The following is a 19,980-nucleotide window of genomic DNA, read 5'->3' as shown; positions in this document are numbered from 1 at the left end:
GGTGAAGAAACAGACTCAGAAATGTTAAGAACCTTGCCAAAGGTCACATAATAAGCAGTAGGGCAGGAATTAGAATCCAGCTGTCTGACCCACAGTCCCAATTCTTCACCATTGTGCCATTAGTTCTCACCTGTATATTTTGGCACTCTGGTCTACTGCAATCCTTTCCTGGACACGTTGCTAAATTTTACATATAAAATGTATTTTGCTGCTCAGTACCAACACCTGTCCCTGCCCTAAGGCTCCCAGCCTCTGGTATCTTCAGATTGATACAGGCATTCCATGGTCCCCTCTCTGTATATGCCAGCTAAACCCATACTCCATACTCTTGGTCTCTTTATTATTCCTTTCTATGCTTCTCTTTCAGTTATATACTGTCATGTGAAAAACTAACCCAAACTTAATGACATAAAATAGTCACCATATTTTTTTCCTGTTCATGTGTTCTGCAGGTTAGGAATTTATTTACAGAAGATATGGTGGGACAGCTTGTCACTGCTCCTGAATCTATGAGCTTCAGCTGGGAAGATCAGAATGGCTGGGGCTGGAGTCATCTGGAAGCTTTTTGATTTACACGTACCTGTTGCCTGGGCTGGCTTTGGCTCAGCTGGAACCGTTGACACCAACATGTAACCTCTCCACAATATGATGGTTTCAGTATGATGGTTTCATAGTAGGCAGACCTTTTTCTTCTTTTTTGATTGTGCTGAGTCTATGTCACGGTACAAGAGGGCTCCTCTTGTTGTGGAGAAAGGGCTCTAGAGCGCGTGTAGCTGCAGCACGTGGGCTTTCTTTAATTGCCGTGTTTGGGCTTAGTTGTCCTGTAGCATGTGTGATCTCAGTTCCCAGACCAAGGATCAATCCCATATCCCCTGCATTGGAAGGTGAATTCTTAGCCAGCGGACCACCGGGGAAGTCCTGGAAGACTTTCAATAGAGCAGCACAATGCTCCAAGGATGACGTGAAATCTCCATGGCCATTGATGAATTTTCCTTGGAACTCAAACATATCTTCACATCGCTCATACTCTATTGGCTAAGACAGTCATAAGCTTTCCCAGATTCAAGAGGAGGGGACATAGACCTCATTGCTTGATGGGATAATCGTCCTGTACAAAGAATTTGCAGCCATGTTCTAAAACCATTCAGTTCTGTTCGATACATGATACAGGGTGCTCGGAGCTGGTGCACTGGGATGACCTGAAGGGGTGGGATGGGGAGGGAGGTGGGAGGGGGGTTCTGGAAGGGGAAAACATGTACACCCATGGTGGATTCATGTCAATGTATGGCAAAACAATTACAATATTGTAAAGTTAAAAAATAGATAAATAAACTAATTTAAAATTAAAAAAATAAAAATAAAAAAATAAAACCATTCACTTCAGTTCATTTCAGTCGCTCAGTCGTGTCCAACTCTTTGGGACCTCATGGACTATAGTCCACCAGGCTTCTCTGTCCATGGAATTCTCCAGGCAAGAATACCGGAGTGGACTGCCATTCCCTTCTCCAGAGGAACTTCCCAATCCAGGGATCGAACCCTGGTCTCCTGCCTCGCAGGCAGATTCTTTACCGCTTGAGCTACAGGGAAATCCTGGAGCAAGTGCCTTTTAATTTCATGGTTGCAGTCACCATCTGCAGTGATTTTGGAGCCCCAAAAAATAAAGTCAGCCACTGTTTCTGCATCTATTTGCCATGAAGTGATGGGACTGGATGCCATGATCTTAGTTTTCTGAATGTTGAGTTTTAAGCCAACTTTTTCACTCTTCTCTTTCACTTCCATCAAGAGGCTCTTTAGTTCTTCAACTTCTGCCATAAGGGTGGTGTCATCTGCATATCTGAGGTGATTGATATTTCTCCCAGCAATCTTGATTCCAGCTTGTGCTTCATCCAGCCCGGCATTTCACATGATGTACTCTGCATATAAGTTAAGTACACAGGGTGACAAGATACAGCCTTGATGTACTCCTTTTCCGATTTGGAACCATTCTGTTCCATGTCCAATTCTAACTGTTGTTTCTTGACCTGCATACAGATTTCTCAGGAGGCAGGTCAGGTGGTCTGGTATTCCCATCTCTAAGAATTTTCTACAGTTTGTCGTGATCCACATAGTCAAAAGCTTTGGTGTAGTCAATAAATCAGAAATAGATGTTTTTCTGGAACTCTCTTGTTTTTTCGATGATCCAGCGAATGTTGGCAATTTGATCTCTGGTTCCTCTGCTTTTTCTAAATCCAGCTTGAACATCTGGAAGTTCACGCTTCACTTGCTGTGGAAGTCTGGCTTGGAGAATTTTGAGCATTACTTTACTAGTGTGTGAAATGAGTGCAATTGTGCAGTAGTTTGAACATTCTTTGGCATTGCCTTTCTTTAGGATTGGAATGAAAACTGACCTTTTTCAGTCCTGTGGCCTCTGCTGAGTTTCCAAATTTGCTGGCATATTGAGTGCAGCACTTTCACAGCATCATCTTTTAGGATTTGAAATAGCTCAACTGGAATTCCATTACCTCCACTAGCTTTGTTTGTAGTGATGCTTCCTAAGGCTCACTTGACTTTGCTGCATTCCAGGATGTCTGACTCTAAGTGAGTGATCACACCATCGTGGTTATCTGGGTCATGACGATCTATTTTTATAGTTTTATGTGTATTCTTGCCACCTCTGCTTAATATCTTCTGCTTCATAGCATTTCTGTCCTTTACTGAGCCCGTCTTTGCATGAAATATTCTCTTGGTATCTCTAATTTTCTTGAAGAGATCTCTAGTCTTTCCCATTCTATTGTTTTCCTCTATTTCTTTGCAGTGATCACTGAGGAAGGCTTTCTTATCTCTCCTTGCTATTTTTTGGAACTCTGCATTCAAATGGGTATATCTTTCCTTTTCTCCTCTGCCTTTAGCTTTTCTTCTTTTCTCAGCTATTTGTAAGGTCTCCTCAGACAACCATTTTGCCTTTTTTTTTCTTGGGGATGGTCTTGATCACTGCCTCCTGTACAATGTCATGAACCTCCGTCCATAGTTCATCAGGCACTCTGTCCATCAGATCTAATCCCTTGAATCTATTTGCCACTTCTACTGTATAATTGTAAGGGATTTGATTTAGGTCATACCTGAATGGTCTGATGGTTTTCCCTACTTTCTTCAATTTAAGTCTGAATTTGGCAATAAGGAGTTCATGATCTGAGCCATAGTCAGCTCCCGGTCTTGTTTTTGCTGACTATATAGAGCTTCTCCATCTTTGGCTGCAAAGAATATAATCAATCTGATTTCGGTATTGACCATCTGGTGATGTCCATGTGTAGAGTCCATTATACCTTAAATTTGTAAAACTATCATACCTTAAATTTCTTTGTCTATTGTGCCAGTTATGAAGATCCTTTATTTTATGTAAGAATCTTTAGGTTGCAAGGAACAAAAAGTTACCAAGCTAGCTTAGAAAAAAGACATTAGTTAATTTATTATAAGGATGCAATGTTATCTCCCAGAACACCCCAAAGACATCACCATTGTCCTGTTGTGTGCTCAGTGCCTGTGGATGCTAACGGGTTAATGAGGCAAATATCCCCACTGACCTATCTCTGCAGCTGGGCAGTGATGCCTTATCCCTGAAGGCCCTTAGGGAGCACCGGTGGAGGGAAAGCAGAGCACTGTGGCAGTTATATCCCACATAATAAATAGGAGGCCAAAGTGTGGAGATAGTTTTGTCTCCCCTGGTGGGAGCTAGAACACTGAGGATGTAGGGCAGCTGCTAGGAGCAGTCTCTCCCGTCCCTAAACACATGAGTATCTAGTCTCAAGGGTCTTCATAGATCTTTCTCCCCTCCATCCCTCAGACTGACTCTGGCTAGCCCCAGCCCAGCAGATGCGGTAATTCATCCATTCCACAGATGTATGTTGATTCTCTTGGTTGTACCTGGCACTGTGACAGTGAACACGACATTCAGGAGCCTGATGAGATGAAAAATGCTTTGACTTGGGACCCAGGAGCCCTGATTCTGCCACTTATTCGCTAAGTGACTTTGGACATATACTCAGTCTTCACTGGGCCTCAGTTTCCGCATCAGTCCAATCAGGGCCTTGACCTTGAAGATTGCTAAAACCCCTACAGAACCCCCAGAAGAAAGACGATTCTGGCACACCAGGCTCTCCTAAAATTTCAGTCCTCAACCTCGAGTTTTTATTTTCTGTCTTTTGCCTTTACTGCTGGCTGGCTTACTCTTGCTGTAATTTATTTAACTGAGCCGTGCCGAGCAGTTTGGAACTGAGTTTGCATGAATCACTGTCCATAAAATCAAGTTAAGTGGATTTCATTCCACACAGTGCACCTGTGTATATACTTGGGGAGAAGAAGCTGGATTTTCTTGGCTCTTGCAGACCACTGTTGGAATTGCTTCTTTACAGATATAGCATTCATCCTGTATTTATAGTCCATTGTTATAACAGCCTCCTTCAGAGACCTGAAAGTAAAGTGTTGGATGCAATTTTTCCTTCAGATCATTTTATATAGCTGTCCTGTTTCTCTATCTAGCTGGAAATACTGACATTGATTTCCTCTATTTTATCAGAGTTGGCAAATATCAGATTCAACTTCATTCAGTCATTCAACAACTATTTATTGAGTGCTATGTAAAGTCATACTGAGCTAGGTATAGGGGTGGGGGTCAAGGGGAGTGTCCTGCTGCTCAAAGACCCTACAAACTATGAAGTTTTATGTAGCGACAATGCAAGAGAATGTTTCCAGGCAGAAAATGGGAAATTTGCTGTGCTGCGTGGAAGCAGAGACCATCGAAGGTGAGTGATCTGGGGAGGATTACGGAGAGTTTGGGGAGGATATTGAGCTTGGAAGGGGGATTTCTGTTTGGACCACTGCCCACATTTCCTTCCTCCCCAGCTCCATCCAACAAAACCTGCACCAAAATCATTTCAGTTTACCATTTTGTAAGAGGATATGATTAAAACAGAGAAAGGTTTTGAGTGGAGATGAGCATTTTTATAGGAAAAAATAATGCCCAAAGGGTCTGCTCTGGTGCTTGTGAAAATACTTTTTTGGAGCCAGTATGAAGGATTATAAAGGGATTTATTTCATTTTGTAACACAGCCTAAAGCACCGGCAGACTGTGACTAAAATGGCGGTGAGAGGGACTGGCTATTTGGATCTTTGTTCTTATATTCTACCTTGATAAAAAACATGCAATTTTTACCCTGCCACAGAATAAACATTTTACAGTTTTCTCGGTCGATTTCAAGTGATTTTGGAAATTCTATGACCTTGACCCCTGGGACTCTGGGAGATTTACTGGGATGTTGGGGAAGAGCACGGTGGGGCCTCCCACCTCCACTGACACTATGCTTATGGCCATCTGGTCTTTTTGAGAAAATGGGGTCGCTTCAGGGCACTCAAAGCCAGTGCTCTGGGACAACCCAGAGAGATGGAGTGGGGAGGGAGGTGGGAGGGGGGTTTAGGATGGGGGGACACATGTACCCGTGGGTGATTCTTGTCGATGTATGGCAAAAACCACCACAATATTGTAAAGTAATTAGCCTCCAATTAAAATTAATTAATTAATTAAAAAGAAAAAAGAAGTGAAGAGGGGGAAGACTTTAAGTTTTTGTTGCACCTGTGTTTGTACCCAAGCTTCAAGCAAAATTTGCTTTGCTTACTGGCTTCTGTATGTTGTGCTTTCTTAAGTTGAGACACACTCACATTTCCAGGCAACCATTTAGGAATTTTGTATTTCCAGAAGGTGCTTAAGCCTGAGTAGTCTCTGCCCTGGACAGAGACAATGAACAGCACCACTTCTGCCCTGAAGGAGTAACACAATGGACAGAGCCATGCTGTCCCAGAGAAATACAATGTGAGTCATGCATGTGATTTTCTTTTATAAGGAAGAATTTACTATTTTTTAAAAATATTTATTTATTTATTTGCTGTGCTGGGTCTTAGTTGTGGGGTCTTCCGTCTTCATTGTGGCATATGAGATCTTTAATTGTGGCATGTGGGAGCTAGTTCCCCAACCAGGGATCAAACCAGGGCCCCCTGCATTGGGAGCACAGAGTCTTAGCCATTGGGTCACCAAGGAAGTCCCCATGTATGTAATTTAAAATTTTCGAGTAGCTATATAAAAACCTAAAATGAAATAGGTGAGTTTAATTATATTTATTTGACCCGACATATCTAAAATATTAAGATTTCAACATATAATCAATAGGAAAATGATTGAGATATTTTCATTCTTTTTTATTCATACTCAATCTTCAGAACCTCATGTGTATTTTACGCTTTAGCACATCTCAATTCAGACCAGTCGCATTTCAAGTGCTCAACAGCTACATGGCTAGTGGCTACCATATTGGACAGCACTGGTCCAGAGTTCTTCCACGGACTCCTTGAAGCCCTGGAGGGTCTTTTCTTTTAACCTTTGTAGGCAATAAAGAGCCCAACTTTTTCTTTTTGCCTACACTGGAATAGCTCGCTAGTTAGCCCTTCAGCTGTATAATGGTCTCTGTTGCTCTCTGAGATGGAGTCAGGTACATTTCAGGGGCCTTCCATTAAGATACCCATCACTCTCATCCCTATTTATGCTACATTCATACCTTGTCTGTGTTTCTTACTCTGGCACTTTCCGTACTTTCTTTATCCTTTCGAAACTTACCTTTCCTGAGTTCTTTTTCCCTCAGAATCCTACAAAGTGTTTAGGGGATGATGGAAATAAGGACTAACAGTCAAAATAGACTGTGGGACTCTTTCTGGGTACTTTCTGGGTACACACAAACCCACTTCAAAATTACGATCCTCCTGCAGATGGTGAGTGTCAGTGGGCCTTGGTGGCAGAGCACTGGAATTGGAAAAAATTCAGAGAGCTTCTAGTATGGTGTTTTGTTTTTGAATTGAGGTAGAATTTGTATAATATAAAATTAATCTTTTAAAGTACACAGTTCAGGGCATTTAGTATGTTCACAATGTTGTGTAACCATCACCTCTATCCAGTTCTAAAACATTTCTGTCACTTCAAAGGAAAAGGCAAAATTGGGCAGAAAATTCACAGTTCCCATTTACCCTGTTCCCACATATGCGCAACCTTCCCCACTATGAGTATCCCATACTACAGGGGACCGCTTCTTACAATTAGTAAAGCTGCATTGATAGCATTATCACCAAAGTCCAGACATTTGTATTAGGGTTCTCTCTTCATGTTGTACATTCTATGGAATTTGACACATGTACAATGATGTGTATCCACCACCGTAGTATCATACAGAATAGTTTTAGTGCCCTAAAACTCCTCTGTGTTCCCCCTCATTGTGGTTTTGATTTGCATTTCCCTAATGACGAATGACGTTCAGCACTGATCTAGTGGTTTTTAAGCAGTGCCTCCATAAGACCCCTGAAAAGCCACCATGGTGAGGAAGAGAAGGCCAAGCACGTAGCCGTGGTACTCAAGGCCCCCATGCCTTCTCCTACCACAGTCATTCCCTTTGTGTCTATTTGTCATTGACTTTGCATTGAAAATTTCATCGAGCAAAGGGCTCTAAAGCTAATGCAAATTTGACAGTCATTTACCTGGTCCTACATTTTCCACATCTTCATTTTGCATGTGATGAAACTGAAATCACAAGAAGCAAAAGATATTTAGCTAGTGTCTTGAAATTGGTAACGTCCAAAACCAGTAGTAGAACCCTCTTTTTCTGACTCCTGGGTCCATTGTCTTTCTTTTTTTTTTAAATATTTGTCTGCGTCAGATCTCAATTGTGGCACATGGGTTCTCTAGTTGTGATGCGAGGGCTTCAGTAGTTGTGGCACTTGGGCTCCAGAGGGTGGGGGCTTCAGTAGGGTGGCACATGGGCTCTCTAGTTGTGGCATGTGGGCTCTGGAGCACTGCAGGCTCAGTAGCTGTGGTGTAGGCTTAGTTGCTCCAAGGCATGTGGCATCTTAGTTCCCCAATTAGGTTTTGAATCCATGTCCCTTGCAAGGCGGATTCTTAACCACTGGACCATTAGGGAAGTCCCCAGTCTTATGACAATACCACCTGCCATTAATTACAAGAATAATAATGATAATCACCACATAGGAAATGCTTCCCACATGACAGGCACTCTGGTAAGCACTGTCGTGTCTCTTAATAATGCTATGAGGTTCACGCCAACATGAGGTATGTGTCTTCACCATGGGCTGCGAGACCCCTCTCCAACCCTCATACCTGCCCCTCTTCCCCTCCGTAGCTCTGCTCCAGCCATGCGACATTCCTGTTGCTCCGTGTGAAGGCAAGTAGGTTCTGACCTCAAAGCCTCCCCTACCCTGCTCTTTTGTCCTCCTTCATGATAAACTCTTACATTATAGATAGTTTTTGCAGATCTTTCAATGACAGATCATTGGTTTTTCTCAAAAGCTCCTGTAGTAGGTATTGATGTGTGTGTTAGTCACTCAATCATTTCCGACTCTCTGTAACCTCATGGACTGCAGCTTGCCAGACTCCTCTGTCCATGGAATTCTCCAGACAAGAATACTGGAGTGGGTTGCCATTTTCTTCTTCAATGTGAATTTTAGTAGTAGTAGTTTAGTCGCTAAGTCGTGTCCAACTCTTGCGACCCCACAGACTGTAGCCTGTCAGGTCTTCTGTCCATGGGATTCTCCAGGCAAGAATATCGGAATGGGTTGCCATTTCCTTCTCCAAGTAGGCATTGATACTTCCTTTTAAAATTAAGGAAATTAAGTAAAATCAGTTGTTCAAGGTCATGCACGTCTCCACATTCATGTTTGTTCATTATTTAAAAATGTTTTAAAATCTCTATTTTGTGTCAGGCACTGTGGATAGGTATTGTATGGAATAAAAAGGTAAAATAGAAAGAAATGCCTGCTCTGAAGGAGCTTACAGATTAGTAGGAGAAGTGAAATGGGAACATGAACACAAGCTCAGAATTCAAACTGCTATACACAAGAATGCCCACGTGCAAAGATTTCATTAGAGCTAGGTTTATCTGCATACAAAGCCAAATCCCATAATAACAGAGGCATAAATAAAACATTTATTGCTCTGTCACCTAAAGGAGATCTGGAGGTTAACAGACCTCTGACTCTGGGATCATCAGAGACCCAGGCTCCTCCTATCCTGCTCTACCACCCTAGAGTGCGGCTTCCATATTCATAATTCAAGATGATGCTGGACTGCCAGCCAGTCTGCTTGAGGCCAGGCAATAGACGGGAGAAAAGGAGGAGGGCTAAAATACAGCATTTCCCAGCTAGGTCAGTTTCCTCCAGGCAACCTTCCCAGAGGCCCCATTTACCATTTCTGTTTATCTCAGTAACTAACACATGTTCTCTTGACCTCAGCTAATTGCTTGGGAAGCCGGGAAATGATATTTTTTAGTTTACCTTTTTTGTCACACCAAAGTGAAATAGGGATACTATTCTAAAGAATAAGGGGAGAATGGAGCCTATCACGGCCTTTTATTGGAAAAGTGAAAGTCAAAATCGCTCAGTCGTGTCCGGCTCTTTGTGACCCCATGGAATAGTCCGTGGAATTCTCCAGGCCAAAATATTGGAATGGATTCCCTTCTCCAGCAGATCTTCCCAACCCAGGGTTTGAACCTAGGTCTCCTGCATTGCAGGTGCATTCTTAACCATCTGAGCCACCAGGGAAGCCCTTTTTAGCGGAAGCACTTTTAATAGTAAAATTAATGTAAATATCTATAAATGGTGATTGGCTCAGCAAATTAACAGATTCATTAATATCATTTGTGCTTACATGTTATAGTGTTTGGAAGAATATTTAATGACATGGTAAAATGTTTATGATACTACATTGAGTGAAAAAAATTACTATTGTTCTAAAAAGCAATTAAGATACATAAGAACCATAAAAGAGAAATAGCTACTTGATGATATAAAAGAGTTCTGGTACTGTACTTGTCTTTTAAAAAGGTCCTTATCAGCTGGTGATATATTTATACATTATACAGAGTGAAGTAAGCCAGAAAGAAAAACACCAATACAGTATACTAATGCATATATATGGAATTTGAAAGATGGTAACGATAACCCTATATGCGAGACAGAATAAGAGACACAGATGCATAGAACAATTTTATGGACTCTGAGGGAGAAGGTGAGGGTGGGACGTTCTGGGAGAATAGCATTGAAACATGTATATTATCATATGTGAAACAGAACACCATTCCATGTTCGATGCATGAGACAAGGGCTCAGGGCCGGGGCAATGGGATGACCCAGAGGGATGGGATGGGGAGGGAGGTGGGTGGGGGGTCCAGGAAGGGGAACACATGTAAACCCATGGCTGATTCATGTCAATGTATGGCAAAAACTATTACAATATTGTAAAGTAATTAGTCCCCAACTAAAATAAATAAATTTATAAAAAAAAATAAATAAATAAAACATAAAAAGGTCCTTATCAGCTGGTGATATATTTATGGATGAAATAATATGATGTCTGGAATATGCTTCATAAGTAAAGGAGGATAAAAGGTTGGTGGGCGAATGTGGATAAAACAAGAGTGGCCATATGTTGATAATTGTTGAAGCTGTGAATAGATAAATGAAGGTTTGTGATTCTATTCTTTTACGCATGTTTGAAATTTTCCATAATAAACAAATTTAAGGATAAATTATAAGTCATTTAACCTTTGTCTCATTTCTCAAATGGACTAATAATAGTAATTAGCTTGCAGGGTGGCATGGAGATTAAATGAAATGAGAGGGTATATAAAAATACTTGGACATGAGTAAAGGCAGTCAGAAATGCCAATTACTCTCGTAAGGATGGGGCTGGCACAAAGCCAAATTAGAGAAAAAAGCCAGGTTCTCCAAATCTTTATCCCTGGGGTCTGTTACCCCCTACTTTGACTTGATACTAACACTAGCTAATGAGAATTAAGTGTTAGGCAAGTTCTAAGCTGGTCAGGGGCATTATTGATTCACAGCAACCCTAGAAGGCAGGCGCTACTAAGATTCCCTTTTGACAGATGAAGAAACTGTGGCACTCCCTAAGCTCCCCAGGGAGTGGCAAGAGGTGCTGGCACAGCTCAGCTCAGTTCACAGCCAAGGGTGAGGCAGGTTCTATGATAAGGTCTCTCAGGCCTCCAGTACCACCCCGGTAGGTACCCACCTTCTTGATCTATACGTGAGGTCAATATAACCACTGTCACCCATTTCACTGCCACAGGCTGGGTCACAGTCACGGTACTCCACCAACTGGCCATGTGGCCTTGGGTGAATGACTCCCTCCCAGGGCCTCAGAATCCCCTCTGTCCAAGGAAGCAGCTGAACACACTTGTTTGCAAGGATTCTCTGCCCCTGATGTTTTCAGAAGATAATAATGACAACAGATAGCCTTTGTTGAGTGCCAAGTATGAACCAGGCATAATGCTAAGCACTTTATAAGCTTTAATTCCTGTAATGCTTCCAACAGTCTTTATGAGGCAGGGTCTATTATTATCCCTTTTTTGCAAATGAAAAGGTACATTCAGAAAGTGTAAATCACTTGCTCAAGGTCACCAAGCTGGTAAGTAGCAAAACTGGGTGTTGAATCCAGGCCCCAGAGCTCAATAGGCCAGAGAAAGCTGCAGATTAAATGTCACGTCATTGCAGCTCTGTTAAGCAGGCTGCATCCAACTTAGAGTCGCCACACTAAATCCTGAGGTCCCAGACAAAGCCATGGGTCTGTGAAACTCAGGAAAGAAGACCCCAGTATTTCTCCCAAAGGATGAGGAAATGTTCTCAGCCTCCATTGTGAAGATCAGAAGGAAAATGTTTCCAATGCCCCACTTAGGAGACACCTGACAGATGGTCAGATTGCGTGGGCTGGTTTGATCTTATGGGTTCATTATATTTGGGATAGTTTTGATTAGTTCACGGCCAGGGCACTCCAGTTGCCAATTATTTACTATCGCCCTGATAGAGAGGAGAATGTCTTGTTTGCAAATATTAATATTTAGTAGTTGGACAATCTTCTCAAAGGAGTTTGGGGGATATTCTTAGAAAATGATAGACAGCTCCCTGGCTTGGGTAGATAACCAAGCAATGTGCTTCATGGCCCTTCAAAGTCCTGCAGAGGCTCCAGGATCTCATAAATACTGCTAGATCGGTTGCTTGTTTGGAGAAAGTGATAAGTCAAAACCACCAGAAGAGTTCTGTAGTAGAAACATATTTTTGCCAGGTGAGCTTTGCCATTCCCTTGTTCTGTTACTCTATCTTGGTTTTCCTTTGGGGAACTAGCTCTCCCTCCCCACTTACTGTTGGTGGGACTGTTCATCAGGGTGCTCCATCCTCCCAGGCCAAGGGAGGACCATGTGACCCATGGAGGCTGCTCAGATGCTCGCTTGGAATATGAATCCTAAATCAAGACACAATGACAGAAAACAGCACAGGTGCACCCCAAACAGTGCCTTCAAGAGAGCCACCCTGGTTTCAAATATTTTTGAGACCCAGCTATTTAGCCTTTTTATTCAATAGTTGTATTTTCTGAAGTTATCCAAAGTCTGTTTCTGATGCTGTAACAAAAGCAACAACAGAAAAAGCCAAACAAACCCGAAACCCCTTATTCACATAGGGGTCAATATCAAATGAATGTCAGGGCTGTTTACTTAAAAGCTTTTAATCCTGAAAGATAGACCCTTCCTCTCTGGTTCAGCTTCCCCTATCCCCAGAACCCAGGTCCTTCCATTTCCTTCCAGAGCTTCCCGGGTCAGGGTAGAAAAGGGCTCCTGTCAATGTGCTAAGCTTTACCTTGAGGGATGAGTGAGGACACTCTTTAAATTACCTATAAAACCCTTTGATTCACTCAGCAGAGGTTGCCATGGGCAATTTGCTAAGCTTATTGATTATTTTCTGTTTAAATTAAAGTTTGATGTCCTGGAACAGGCTGTGCAGTGTATGGAGTTAATGGAAAAGGTTGAGATCCTGGGGAGAGACACTCGCTGGGGAAATGGAGGGTATTCAAGGGGAAAACAGAGAGTCTATGAAGAGGAGATTGTCAGTGCCAAGTTGTAGTAAATATGATGGCGATAAAAAAGATAGAGAATGGAATTCTTTTATGGAGAAGGGTAGCTTCTTGGACATTTAAAGCTTCAGGGAGACAGTGGGAAAAATGTATTCACTCCACAAATATTTGTTGCATTTGTACTTGTTATATGCCAGGCATTGTGCTGGGCATCAGGGACAAATAGCGTGGAAGGTATGATCTTTGCCCTGTGCTTAAAATCAGTGCTTCTGAAAGTGTAGTTCCTGGTGGGGCAACATCCCCACTAACTGGGGATGTGTTAGGAGTGTGAATTCTCAAGTCCCACCTCAAACCTAGGGCTTCCCAGGTGGTGGTAGTATTAAAGAACATGCCTGCTAATGCAGGAGACGTGAGAGACCTAGGTTTGATCCCTGGGTGGGGAAGATCCCATGGAGGAGGGAATGGCAACCCACTGCAGTATTCTTGCCTGGAAAATCTCATGGATAGAGGAGTCTGGCAGGCTACAGTCTATAGGGTCGCACAGAGTCAGATACAACTGAAGCAAATTAGCACGCACCTCAAACCTACTGAATCGAAACTATGGACATGGGGCCCAGTCCCTTCCAGGTGAATCTGATGCGTGCTAAGGCTTGAGAACCACTGCTTTAGACCCTCAGGGCTCTGAGGAGTGGAGCTCAGTTTGCATTGATTTTTTTTTATGCCCAACATCTGTTGAGTATTTATCATTGCCAGGTTTTGTGCTAAGCATGACATATAGGTTTCATCTCACCCTCATGACAACCTTTTTTTAAAGGATGAAATGGAGGTACACTGGAATTAAGTGGGATTGATAGAATTCAAATGCAAGAATTAATCACCCTACCCTACTGTCTCCCCAACACCAAATACAAGCTCTATGATTCATCCTGTCCTGATTAAAGCCAATCTTCAGATAGACACAGAACCATGGTTTTCTCCAGATGAACTATATGGCAGAGTTGGGTTTTAGATGCTTGGGAAGTAAAAGAGGAGTAAGAAGTATGAAATGTGGGATGAACTGGGAGAGTAGCATTGACATATATACACTAACATCTGTAAAATAGCTAATGGGAAGTTATTGTATAGAACAGGGAGCTTAGCAAGGTGCTCTGTGATCACCTAGGGTTTGGAATTGGGTGGGGGGAGGGAGGTTCATAAATATACACATATAGCCGTTTCGCTTTGTTGTATAGCAGAAACTAACACAGCATTGTAAAGCAATTATACTCCAGTCAAAAAAAAAAGTGTTTAATGGACTTGGGAAGGTGGCAGAGGGCATAATGGGCCCCAAGGAGAAGCTAGTCAACAGTCCCACATGCACAGTTCTGCTTCTCTTATGGGAAGGTAGAATCCACAATCTCCATGTATTGATTGAGTATAGGGAAATCTTGTCAATTCAGTCAAAATGAGACTTCATATTATGATACCTAAACCCAAGATCTTTAACTTTTCCACTGTTAGTGTGTGTTGGTTGCCCCACTGCTGCTTGTGACAAAGTCAGTATTTGTTTCATGCAACCACTGAAGCAAATTACCACAAATTGAGTGGCTTAACACAAATTTATATCTTACAGTTTTGAAGGTCAGTTCAGTCACTCAGTCTTGTCCAACTCTTTGCGACCCCACGGACTGCAGCACGCCAGGCTTCCCTGTCTATCACCAACTCCCGGAGCTCACTCAAACTCATGGCCATCGAGTCAGGGATGCCATCCAAGCATCTCATCCTCTGTCGTCCCCTTCTACTGCCTTCAATCTTTCCCAGCATCAGGGTCTTTTCCAGTGAGTCAGCTCTTTGCATCAGGTGGCCAAAGTATTGGAGCTTCAGCTTCAGCATCAGTCCTTCCAATGAATATTCAGGACTGATTTCCTTTAGGATTGACTGGTTGGATCTCCTTGCAGTCCAAGGGACTCTTGAGAGTTTTCTCCAACTCCACAATTCAAAAGCATCAATTCTTCAGTGCTCAGCTTTTTTTATGGCCCAACTCTCACATCCGTGCATAACTACTGGAAAAACCATAGCTTTGACTAGACAGACCTTTGTTGGCAAAGTTTGTCATAGCTTTTCTTCCAAGGAGCAAGTATTTTTTAATTTCATGGCTGCCGTCACCATCTGCAGTGATTTTGGAGCCCCCCAAAATAAACTCTGTCACCGTTTCCGTTGTTTCCCAATCTATTTGCTATGAAGTGATGGGACTGGATGCCATGATCTTAGTTTTCTGAATGTTGAGTTTTAAGCCAGCTTTTTCACTTGCCTCTTTGACCTTCATCAAGAGGCTCTTTAGTTCCTCTTTGCTTTCTGCCAGAAGGGTGGTGTCATCTGCATATTTGAGGTTATTGATATTTCTTCCAGCAATCTTGATTCCAGCTTGTGAGTTATCTAGGCTGGCATTTCTCATGATGTACTCTGCATATAAGTTAAATAAACAGGGTGACAATATACAGCTTTGACATACTCCTTTCCCAATTTGGAACCTGTCCATTGTTCCATGTCCAGTTCTAACTGTTGCTTCTTGACCTGCATACAGATTTCGTAGGAAGCAGGTAAGGTGATCTAGTATTCCCATCTCTTTAAGAATTTTCCACATTTTCTTGTGACCCACACAGTCAAAGGGTTTAGCATAGTCAATGAAACAGAAGTAGATGTTTTTCTGGAATTTTCTTGCTTTTTCTATGATCCATTGGATGTTGGCAATTTGATCTCTGGTTCCTCTGCCTTTCTAAATCCAGTCTGAACATCTGGAAGTTCTTGGTTCATGTACTGTTGAAGCCTGGCCTGGAGAATTTTGAGCATTACTTCGCCAACATGTGAGATGAGTGCAATTGTGCTGTAGTTTGAACATTCTTTGGCATTGCCTTTCTTTGGGATTGGAATGAAAACTGACATTTTGGAGGTCAGAAGTCTAAAATCAAGGTGTTGGCAGGCTGTGTTCCTTCTGGAGGCTTCAGGGGTGAATCCATACCTCTATTTTCCCAGTTTTTGGAGGCTGCTTGTATCCCTTGGCTTTTGGTCCTCTCCTCCATCTTCTCTGCTGCCATTCTTACATCTCCAACTGACTCTGAGCCTCCTTTGTCCCTCTTATAAGGACCGTGGTGATTATATCAGGACCACCTTGATAATCTGGAATAATCTCATCTTCATATTCTAAATCACATCAGCAAAATCCTTTTGCATTGTAAGATAACATATTCAAAGATTCTGGGAATCAGGATGTGAATGTCTTTGCAGAGGCATTATTCTGTCTACCTCACTTTGTGACCTTAGGAAAGGCATTTTTCTTTCTGAAAGCCTCCTGCTGCTGCTGCTGCTGCTGCTGCCAAGTCGCTTCAGTCGTGTCCGGCTCTGTGCGATCCCATAAACAGAAGCCCACCAGGCTCCCCCGTCCCTGGGATTCTCCAGGCAAGAACACTGGAGTGGGTTGCCATTTCCTCCTCCAATGCATGAAAGTGAAAAGTGAAAGCGAAGTCACTTAGTCTTGTCCGACTCCTAGCGACCCCATGGGCTGCAGCCTACCAGGCTCCTCCGTCCATGGGATTTTCCAGGCAAGAGCACTGGAGTGGAAAGCCTCCAGTTCTCTCCAAAAATGTGGACCATCATAATTCTCAGTCATAATCTTATAGGTCTATGATTGTAATGAGTGGGTATGTCATTTTAATCACAGATGTAAATATTATTACTGCCTCAGTTTCCTCATCTGGCAAATGGGTGTAAGAGTGGTATTTCTTTTTTTTCAGTTAAAACTATGTACTGCTTACTTGCCCTGAGGTACGTGGTGGTCGTGTTGGTTTGGAAAGGACTTGACATGCATCTGCCATAGGAAAAAAAAGTAAGATGTAGTTACAGTAGTTGTGTAAGTTAGTTAGATTTTAGAGCCTTAAATATGCGTCAGCAACAGGCAGAGATGAGGCTGATTCTCCTGAGAAACCAACCATCTGATGACTCATATCATCATGCAATGTTTGGAAGAGAAGCAATAAGCCCAGGTCCCAAGATGCTCCGGCAATTGTGAACTTAAGAGTCTGCCCACTGAGCTGAGGGTCAAAATGAGCCTCTTTGCCCCCCATGGTAGGTGACAGGTAGGGGCTGCGTGTGCCCACTGGAGGCTGTTATTGCCAGGTCCCTTGATCTGCATTTGTTGGGGATCGAGAACAAAAAGCAGCAGCCGGGTCCACCAGAAGAGAGACATTACAGTTGATTAAGTGAAGGGGCCAATTAGCGTCTGGCTTCATGCAGTGTGGAGTTAATTAGCCTCTACAAAACAACAACAGCTGCTTTAATGGTGGGGCAGGAGGCCCAGCAGAGGAGCCATGGGAAGAGAAGTGATAGGGTTAGTGCTTAATAACTTGGCTGCAGTGAGCCCTGCTCCACTAAAAATGGAGAACAAAGCCCTGGGCAAACTTTCCTGCCTGCTTGTGCAGACAGTGCCTGGGGCAGAGAACCAGACCCTTCCAGGGTCCTCCCCCGATGGGGAGACCAATCTCAGACCTCAGACTTGAGTTTCTTTCTGAGCCTATTAAGCACAGCCTAGTTTACCTTCTAACTAAAATCACTATGCGACAGATTTTGTCTGGATTCTCAACTTTATAATTCACATTGTTTCCTAATGGTGATATTTTTTGCCTTATTCCAAAAGTAATATATATTCTAGGGGGAACATTTGGAAAGTATATAAAAGAGGATAGAAATATCCATCCACCCTGAGATAGATTCTTTTATTCATTAACCATTTATTGTTCACCTGCTAAATGCCAAGACTGTTCAAGGTGTTCAGACAAAGTATACATCAGTTTTGCTGTTTCTCCATGCAAATAGATATGCTCTTTTACAAACTGGACTCACTATGCATGATCTTTAATAACCTACTGTTTAAAGCAATATGTCATGAATATTTTCCCCACCTTGTTAAAGTATACTTTTAAACAACTCAGCCTTTATGGTTTCACTAATTAAGCTACATTTTAGCTGTCCATTTATTTATGCCTTCTTCTTCCTCTTCTAACGAAGTTCTTGAGGGCATAGACAATCGCTCTCTCTCTTTTTAAAATCACTATATTCCTAATACCTAGATGAGAGCCAGGAATGGGGTAGGTACTCACTAAAAATGTGATGAATGATTCAGCAAATGGGTAAACAAATGTAACCAGTCACTTTTTATGGGTTACTGGGGTTGCTTTCATTTCTTTTCCATTATAAAAATGTTGTTGTATCAGTTAATATTGGGTTTAACTACAAGTGACAGAAAATCCTCCAAGGCAGTGACTTAAACAAGATAAAAGTTTGCTTCTCTTTTGAAAAAGTTCAAGAAGTGAGTCCAGGGCTGGTCCAGTGCTTTGCTGGGCTGGTCCAGTGCTTTGCTATCCACTGGCATGGACTCCATTTCCAGAGTTACCCCATTGTTCAAGATGGCCTGAACCCTGTCCAACTACAATCCAGCCAAAAGCAAGGAAAGGAAGGGAAGAGAAGGACATATACTCTTTCTTTAAGGACCCTTCCTGGAAGTTCCATATATGGCTTCTGCTTGCATTCTCATTAGTCAAAATTTGTCACATGAGCCTGTCTAACTGCAAGGGAATCTGGGAATTATGCAGCTAACATTCAGGGCTACTGTTAATGAGAAAGAAGGGGAAGGAAACTAGGGAATCATTAATTGGGATGGCTATTGGACTTCTGCATTGACCCCAACCTGTCAAGCTAGCCCTTCCTTTATGTGGCCCTTAACAATTCCAAATGGGGATCTGGATATCGATCTAGTCAGCCTGGCTTCTTGGACTCAGTCCTGGGGCCAGTGCACCAGGAAGGTTTCAGAGCTTTCATCTCCCTGCTGCAAACTTCATCTTGCCAGTTGACATAGCCATCGCCAAAGATTGACTCAATAAAGCTGCCCCGTTTCCCGGAGGATGTTTTTCCAATTAATGCAAAGAGGAAGTCCCAGCTGTGAGGACAGGAATCGGGTTCTGTCCTGAAATACAGTGATTATTAGTAACAATCAATCAAATGGCCTCTGAGGACAATGGAGAGAAAGCCAGCTCTCAAGGATTCTATGTGGGACAAGGAAGACAGGCTGCCTATAACAAGAGGTGGTGGGGCTCCATCACAATGCTACCAAGCTCCTGAGACAGTGAGGGACTTTGTAACAAGGTTTTACTGCCTGCAGTAAAAATCCTGCCAAAAACACATTCAGGAACGTGCGGGGAGACATGTATTCATTATTGTGCCCCTAGCAGCTATCACAGGAAACCATCTGGGCTTGGTTGGCCTATAAATTTGCAACTTGCAGTTGGGTGGGCTACAGGGACTTGGCCAAGTGGGAAGGCAAGGTGTGAAGTGGATCTGGCAGGTTCCACCCACAGGGCTAGCTCAGAGTCGCCATTTCTGGCAGCTACTTTTCTTTTAAATTTTTTTATTGTGAAATATATCACACAAGTTTCTATGGTTCAGTTGCTAAGTCGTGTCTGACTCTTTCAACGCCATGGACTGTGGCTCACCAGGCTCCTCTGCCCATGGGATTTCCCAGGCAAGAATACTAAAGCGAGTTGCCATTTCCTTCTCCAGGGGATCTTCCCGACTCAAGGATCGAAGGAACATGCGTCTCCTGCATTGGCAGGCGGGTGCTTTACCACTGAGCCACCAGGCAAGCCCCAAATCACACTTACAGAAAAGTGAACAAAACATAAATACACACTTCAACAAATTATTATAAAGTGAATGCATAGGTAAGCATCACCTTGGTCGAGAAATAGGACATTGCCAGTCCCCCAAAACTTCCATGTGCTATTTCCTAAACACAGTGCTGTCTTTCCCCTCAAATATAATAACCTTGACTTTAATGAGTATACCTTCCTTGCCTCACTTTACTGTTGTCACTTAAGTAGTCACCCCAAAATGGTGTAATTCAGTTTGTCTGTTTTTGAATCTTCTGTTGTTGTACAGAATCATCAAGTTCATATTCTTTTGTGTCTAGACTTGCTTTTGGGTGTGTATGTATGAGTGCTCAACATTAT

The 19,980-nt window shown here is 42.6% G+C and overlaps 1 long non-coding RNA gene across 2 annotated transcripts in view; it reads left to right on the top strand.

Moving 5' to 3' along the window:
- The first annotated feature begins 10,962 nt into the window (after nt 1-10,962).
- The window catches only part of LOC145526301 (uncharacterized), a 36,683-nt gene continuing 27,665 nt past the window's right edge, over nt 10,963-19,980 (top strand). Inside the window, exons 1-2 of one of the 2 annotated variants that reach the window (XR_014068834.1) lie at nt 10,963-11,098; nt 16,714-16,805. This is a non-coding gene — a long non-coding RNA (uncharacterized LOC145526301). Of the gene's footprint in view, nt 11,099-16,713; nt 16,806-19,531; nt 19,611-19,980 lie in introns of both variants that reach the window. The other variant, XR_014068835.1, reaches the window with a different exon arrangement.

The sequence above is a fragment of the Giraffa tippelskirchi genome, chromosome 11, assembly GCF_054371585.1.
Source record: "Giraffa tippelskirchi isolate mGirTip1 chromosome 11, T2T-mGirTip1v1.2.pri, whole genome shotgun sequence".
NCBI classification, from domain to species: domain Eukaryota; kingdom Metazoa; phylum Chordata; class Mammalia; order Artiodactyla; family Giraffidae; genus Giraffa; species Giraffa tippelskirchi.
Note: the sequence above shows the minus strand (reverse complement) of the source record. Positions and strands in the feature narration are given on the sequence as shown.